We start from the raw sequence: 7,559 nt of genomic DNA on the forward strand, positions 1-7,559 counted from the left end.
TCTGAAATGCACTTTACAAACTCGAACAAGTACAAAGGTCCAGTAGACCATTTCTCCTTTTATCTTCAACTTTAATTCTATACTTTCTTCATTCTTTTTTATTCATTCTTTATATTTTTTGTGGTTCAACTTGCCTAAGTTTTAAAGATAAATTTGATTCGATTAACTTGATTTTTTAAAATTAAAATTTAGATATTCAAAAAGTACATGAAAAGTATTGTAAATTACAAAAAAAAACAATTTGATTAAAAATATATCTTAAAACATTGATCAAAATTTATGTCTTTTGACTAAAAAGGGGATCAGAATGAGTGATTTTTTTAAGAAAAAGTGGATATCATTTGGCACGGCCGAACTCAATGCTTAGCGAATATTATTTGGCATGGCTAAGCTCAATGCTTAGTACTTAGGAGTCGTTTGGTTGGGAAAGAGTTATCTTGGGATAACCCGGGATTAGTTATCCCACCATGTATATGAAATAAGCTATCCCAACATTATGATGTAAATGGTGGGATAAATTATTCGGTACTAACTAATACTTCAAACAAAACATGAGATAAAACAATACTTCATTTTATCCGAAGACTTTTTATCACTCGGCATTTCTCTTATTTTTGCATTATCTGAAGGAATTTATTCTTCCCTTTTAATAGCCAACATCTCCTATAAATCCCTTTTTTACCTTTTCTTTATTACCAAAAGGTAAAGAGGAAATGGTCATTAGAGTTGTCAATATGGGTCAAGCCCATTGGATCGGTCTGATTTGGCCTATAATTTAATAGAGTTGGACATCAGTTTTTGTAGCCCATTTAAGAACAAGACTTTTTAGCTTGGCCCGGATAAGCCCGTGGCCCGTGGGGCTTGAGTAATGTGGATTGGTCTAGCCTGTAGGACAGCCCATAAGTCAAATACATGCAACTATTTAGATTGTTTATTAGTATTTTTATTTAGTTTAAAGGATATCATGTGGAAAGTTATTTAATTTTGATATTAGGAGTATTTTTTGGAGTATTGGAGACTTGATTAACAAGTATTAACAATATTTAATATTGTCTGGTAATATTTATGTTTATTAACATTCTAAAATTAAAGTACAAAATGTTATTTTTTAAAAAATGGACTGACCCGTAAGGCCCGCAACCCACAGAGTGTGTAGCTTGGTAATTTTTGGCCCATCATTTTGATGGACCAGCCCAGCCTGACCCGTCAAACTCAAAATCTGTTTGGAAGCCCAAATAGGTTAGGCCGACCCATATTGACAGCTTTAGTGGTGGTCATCCACATGCGAAGAAACGTCATTTATAGCAACTCTAAAATAAAATCTACAGTATGTTTTTCTTCTCCACTTCAGTCTTTCACTTACCCCCTATATATAAACACCTTTTGCATGTAAAGACATCATCACTTCTTAATAAAGATGGGTTATTTACCCACTTTGCTTTTGCTATCTTTCCTTGCTTTTGCTTCTTTCTCTAGTAAGTTTCAATAACTTATTAATTTTAGTTCTATCTGAATATTTTACTTACAGTAGCTTACTCGGTTCTACTTGTTATAAATTTCAGGTGTATAAATCTCATTTCAGGTTGGAATATGATACGGAAAACTTGGGAACAACCTCCCTATACCAACAAAATCAGTTGACTTAATCAAATGTCTCAAAGCCAAAAGAGTCAAGATCTATGATGCAAAGCAAGAGATCCTTAAAGCTCTTAAAGGTACCGACCTTCAAGTTTTATTCATGGTCCCAATTGAAATCATTAACAATATCTCTACCGATCAAACCTTAGCCGACCAATGGGTCAAAACTAATGTTGTACCTTTTTATCCACACACCATGATCCGTTACCTCTTTGTTGGAAACGAAATCCTCAGTAACCCACCCAACACCACTTGGTTCAACCTTGTACCTATCATTCGCAAAATTAGATACTCTGTCAAAAAATTTGGTTTTGGAAAAATCAAAGTCAGTACCCAATTAGTCATTGATGTGCTTGAATCCTCTTTCCCACCTTCTAATGGTACCTTTTGGTCTGACATTTTAGAAAAAGTCATGAAACTTTTGTTATATTTTTTGAATTGAACCAAATCTTTCCTTTTCATTGATGTTTATCCTTATTTTGCCTGGGCATCTCAACCCACAGTAATTAACCTTGACTATGCCCTATTAGAGTCCAACATTACTGTTACGGATCAAGGTTTGGGTTTAACCTATACAAATTTATTGGATCAAATGATTGATGCTGTGTATTTTGCTATGAAGAGAGTGGGGTACCCGCATGTACGTTTGTTTATTGCAGAAATGGGTTGCCCCAATACTGGCAGCGTGGACCAAATTAGAGCGAACATCTACAATGTAGCAACGTACAATCGCAATGTGATCAAGAAGTTTAAAGCTAAGACACTTGTGGGAATGCCAGCAAAACTAGGAGTTGTTGTGCCGATGTTATTATTTGCTTTGTATAATGAGAATCAGAAATAGGGTCCAGGTACGGAGAGGCATTTCGAGTTATTGTACCCAAATGGAACCAATGTATACGGGATAGACTTGTCAGGAAAGACACCAGAGTCTGAATATAAATTGTTGCCGAGGCCAAGGAACAATGAACCGTGTAAGGGGAAAATTTGGTGTGTTGTTGGGAAAAGAGTAAATGCAACGGAGTTGAGTGAAGCATTGACATTTGCATGCGGCCAGGGTAATCGGACCTGTGATAAGACCCGACCCGATGGGAAATGTTACAAATTGAATTCTTTGGTCTTACATGCCAATTACGCATCCAGTTCTTATTGGGGTCAATTTAAGTCATCTGGAGGAACTTGTTATTTCAATGGACTTTCTATTCCGACCAAAGAAGATCCAAGTAAGTACTCATTATTGTTCAACTAGTTCTATTTATAACCTCTTGTTATAAATGTATTTACATTATAGTGAATGTTTATTAAGATCTACCAAGATCTACTTTGATATCTATTAGGATTTGAAGCATCCGTCTTTTACTCAGACTAGGAGCAAATTTCCCCTATAAATAGAGGGGTTTTGTTCATTGTATTTACAATCTTATGATCTATCATCCCTCAAGAGAAATAAAAATTACTCTCTCTATTCTCTCTACTTTTCTTCTTTATTCTTTCTTGTTTTATAATACGTTATCAGCATGAGACTCTGTCAAACAAGGTGAGATTATAAATCTGAAGGATTTCAAGGTTAGTAATTCTTTATGTTATCTTTGTTTTGCTACTACTAATATAATTATTATTGGATTTGAGAAAAAATAATTGGTTTGGAACCATTTATATTTTAAATTTATTCCTCAAGAACAATATTATCAAAAAGGATGATAATATTTGGGTTCAAGTCCCATCGATTTATGCCTAAGACGCCTTTATATGGATAAAATATTGAGTTTGAATCTCAATACACCATATTGATGATATTGTGATGACTAAGGCAAAATAGTGGGTATTGGGTGAAAAGTCATGAAATGTGACCCATTGAATGTGCTCCATTCCATGAAGTGAATGTAGTAGGAATATATAATAAGTCTGAAATATGACAACTTACTTCATTCTTGAGGTGTATGCGGTAGAAGTACATAATAAGTCTGAAAGAAGATAAGTGATTGAATGCACGAATATACGCATAGAGGGATAATTTGATAATGATCATTAAAAGTGTGATGATATTTTCACACGCTTATATGATTATAAGATATGCTAGAGAAAAATTCTCTACATTATATGTATGCCTCGATTTGCTTCTGAAGTAGCAAAATCTTGAAAGAGGTTATAAGCTATCATAATTTGATAGACTTTAGGCACGATTATATTCCATTCCTGGGGAATGAGAAACTTATTAATGCAAACATGCACTTGATCACAACTCAGCTCCTAAAGAGGTTGAATAATTTTGAAATCTACTTCTGAAGTAGTAAATCTAAAATTTATTCATGTAATAGTAAATCTGAAATTTACTAAAGAAAAAGCACATGCCATGGTAAACTTGGAGTTTACTAGAATAAAAGTTCATAAATTGATATGAACGATTGTGACATCTCGAAGATATGCATATATTAAAGAACTAGAAGATTCTTCAAGAATTGTTTATGTCATTTGTTCTCATGACAAGTTGGTTGGACCAACTAATATTGGGATTGGATCTTTTCAAATCTGAAAATTATAAAAGGTGAATAAGGACCCGTTCACCTATCATATGATATGTTGAAAAGATGTATCAATAAGATGATCACATGTACATTCATGGTCAACCTAAATTTGACATTCATAAAGTTACTTGTTCAATATAAATTGAACATAATTTTTAGATTGTGTAATTAAGATAATTCATCTTGATGATGATGGTTTAGCATTGAATGTCTTTGATAAATATCTAAACCATTGTTAATGAGAACAAAACTTAATTTATTGGTCTGAAATATGATATATTACAATAGCATTTGTATGCATTAGACCAGTAAATTATGATTATTTCTTCCCTCTCAATTGGTTCAAGGTCGGGAACCAATTATTCCATCTAATAATTTTGATGTGCGGTATACGATTAATGAATATACCATAATGCACAACGATGGATTCCTCAAATAAGTAGAAGATGTATATTAGTTTTCCTAACATAAGGGGGAGATTATAAGCTCTATGAAATATGTTAGGAATTATCACCGTACCCTCATCCAAAAGATAAATCAAGTCAAATGCTGAAAGCATCTCATATTAAGCACAAGTGCTCTTATTTTATGTTCCTAAAGAATAAAGTCTATACATGTGTGAAGCGTGGTAGACTGATCGGTTCCAAATGAAATAGTCCTTGAAAAATAAGGAGGAAATAATCATAATAAGATGGCAATGGGCTCTTGAAGAGCCTACGACATACCACTTCATGAAACCTTATGAGAGGTTTATGTACCTGAAAATAATGAAGTAATGAGATCTCAAAATGTTATGTCGCATTGTGAACTGATACTAAATGATATATCATCAATATCTGTGACACAATATTGGGGCAATATTGTGAAATATTACAAGGATCTTAATTCTACGTTAATTTAAGCATGCTGACGTAGAAACATTTATCAAGTGATATGAAAGGATGCATCTTGATAAGTATTAAAATTATTTGATTTGCAGTCCAGATATTTAAAGATGTCACTCATGAAATGTTGAATATTTTCACTTGACAAAACTTATGTAAAAAACTTTTAAGGATTCAAATTGCTTGGAGCATATAAAAGTTTCTAGGAAATTTATTTATAATCCTTATATTGTATAAGCTTATTGCTTGAACATCATTGGAACTCTTAGAGAGTTTTCAAAGCAATAGTTATTTGCTGAAATTCGAAATATATTAAATTGGATTAGTTATGAAGTATCATATCTTAGTGCAATTGATGCACTCATGTACCTTGCAAATACTATAATGCCTATAGTCTTTTCAGTCAATTTGTTAGCAAGGTATATTTCTGCTCTTACTATGAGACATTAAAATGGGATAAAACACATGAGCTTGTTTTATTCTAAAGATTGCAGTCTCGATCTTATTGATCATGCTGATGTTGGGTACTTATCTGACACGCATAAAGCTCGATCTCAAATAGGCTATGTGTTGATATGTGGTGGTACTGCCATATCTTAGAGATATACAAAGCAATCTATCGTAGCCATTTCATCGAATCATGCTGAGATAATAGTTATTCATGAAGCAAGCCGAGCATGTGTATGGTTGATGTCCATAATATATCTCATTCGAGAAAAATATGGTGTGAAATATGAAAATCTACCCACAATTTTATACAGAGATAATTCAGCATACATAGCACATCTTAAAGGAGGATTCATAAATGGAGATAGAAGAAGCACATTTTGCCAAAGCTTTTCTACATACATGACCTACAAAAGAATGATGATATTAACGTGCAATAGATTCATTCAACTGACAATGTGACTGATTTATTCACCAAATCTTCTCCAATTGCAACTTTCAAGAAGATGTTGCACAAGATTGAGATGCAAAGGTTAAGGATGTTCTCATTAAGAGGAGTTAATACGTGCTGTACTCTTTTTCCCTTACGAGGTTTTGTCCCACTGGGTTTTCCTTGTAAGGTTTTTAATGAGGCAGCTGAAATGTGTATTATTAGAGATGTGTACCTTTTTTCCTTCACTAGATTTTTTTTCTATTGGATTTTTTCTAGTAAGGTTTTAACGAGGCACATTATCTACCAATTAGACATTCAAGGAGAAGTGTTATAAATGTATTTACATTATAGTGAATGTCTATCAAGATCTACTTTGATATCTATTAGGATTTGAAGCATCCGTCTTTTACTCAGACTAGGAGTAAATTTCCCCTATAAATAGAGGGATTTTGTTCATTGTATTTACAATCTTATGATCTCTCATCCCTCAAGAGAAATAAGAATTACTCTTTCTATTCTCTCTATTCTTCTTTTTTATTCTTTGTTGTTTTATAACACCTCTTACGTATTTCCATTGTGAAAATGTTTATTTTTCAAATAATTTATAGCAATGTTAATTGGAATAGAAAATGCCTACATAGATAATAGAGCCATTGTTGTTACCTCCGTAGAAGAAGAATTGTTGTTTATAGCAAATTGGAGTACCATCTATCTGTCATTTTTACATTATTATATTGTACTACTAATTTAACTGCACACGTGTAATTTTTTACTACTTAAAATTAAATTTTTTATTTTATTTCTATTATATACTTAAAACTCAAAAAAAAATTATTAAATTTTTCTTATTCTAACATTTTTATATTTATTTTTACATTTTTTAAATCTTATTAAAATCAAATTTAATTGATTTAAAATTCTTAAATTAATGAAAAATGTATTAGTTGTCACTAATTATGATAATTTCTAATAAAAAAGATTTTATCATAAATATATTTAATTAATTTTCAACTATTAAATATTAAAAATATTTTAAAAATAATTTTATTTAACAAAGACTTTTAATAAAAAATAAAAAGCTCAAATAACATTTTTAAGACTTTTAATATAATATAAATAAATATAGATATAGATATATAGATATCGACTAGAAATAATAATTTGTGTCTTTGTATTTACGCAGGTTACGGATCTTGCAAGTTTCCAATCGTCACACTTTAAAGATAAGTCCAATGGAAGCTACGCTGGCAACATTGCGATGAGACAAAGCCACGCCTTCTTTTCTATACGTTAGAATAGAGTAACACAAAATCGTCTACTGTGAACTAGCAAATTGTTGTTTTATTCTTCTTATATTATCATTTCATAACTCCTACATCACCTTTAGATATGTGTTCTGCCGAATAGAAGAAAGAAACCTAACCTATCTATTTAATAAGTCAAAATGAACTTCTGGACCCCCGTACTATGTCGGTTTTGTAAGTTGGATACTTCTACTTACATATTTGTTATCTGGACCCCTGAACTCACTAAAAAACAACATTTTAAACCTTTTTTCGTGAGTGTAACACATTCACCCCCACGTCAGCTGCCACGTCAGCCACGCCTGACAAGTCTGCCACATCATCTGTCACG

The 7,559-nt window shown here is 32.0% G+C and overlaps 1 pseudogene; it reads left to right on the forward strand.

Moving 5' to 3' along the window:
- The first annotated feature begins 1,576 nt into the window (after positions 1-1,576).
- LOC107853297 lies at positions 1,577-7,294 on the forward strand (annotated as a pseudogene).
- The last annotated feature ends 265 nt before the right edge of the window (positions 7,295-7,559 follow it).

The sequence above is a fragment of the Capsicum annuum genome, chromosome 9, assembly GCF_002878395.1.
Source record: "Capsicum annuum cultivar UCD-10X-F1 chromosome 9, UCD10Xv1.1, whole genome shotgun sequence".
Taxonomy (NCBI): Eukaryota; Viridiplantae; Streptophyta; class Magnoliopsida; order Solanales; family Solanaceae; genus Capsicum; species Capsicum annuum.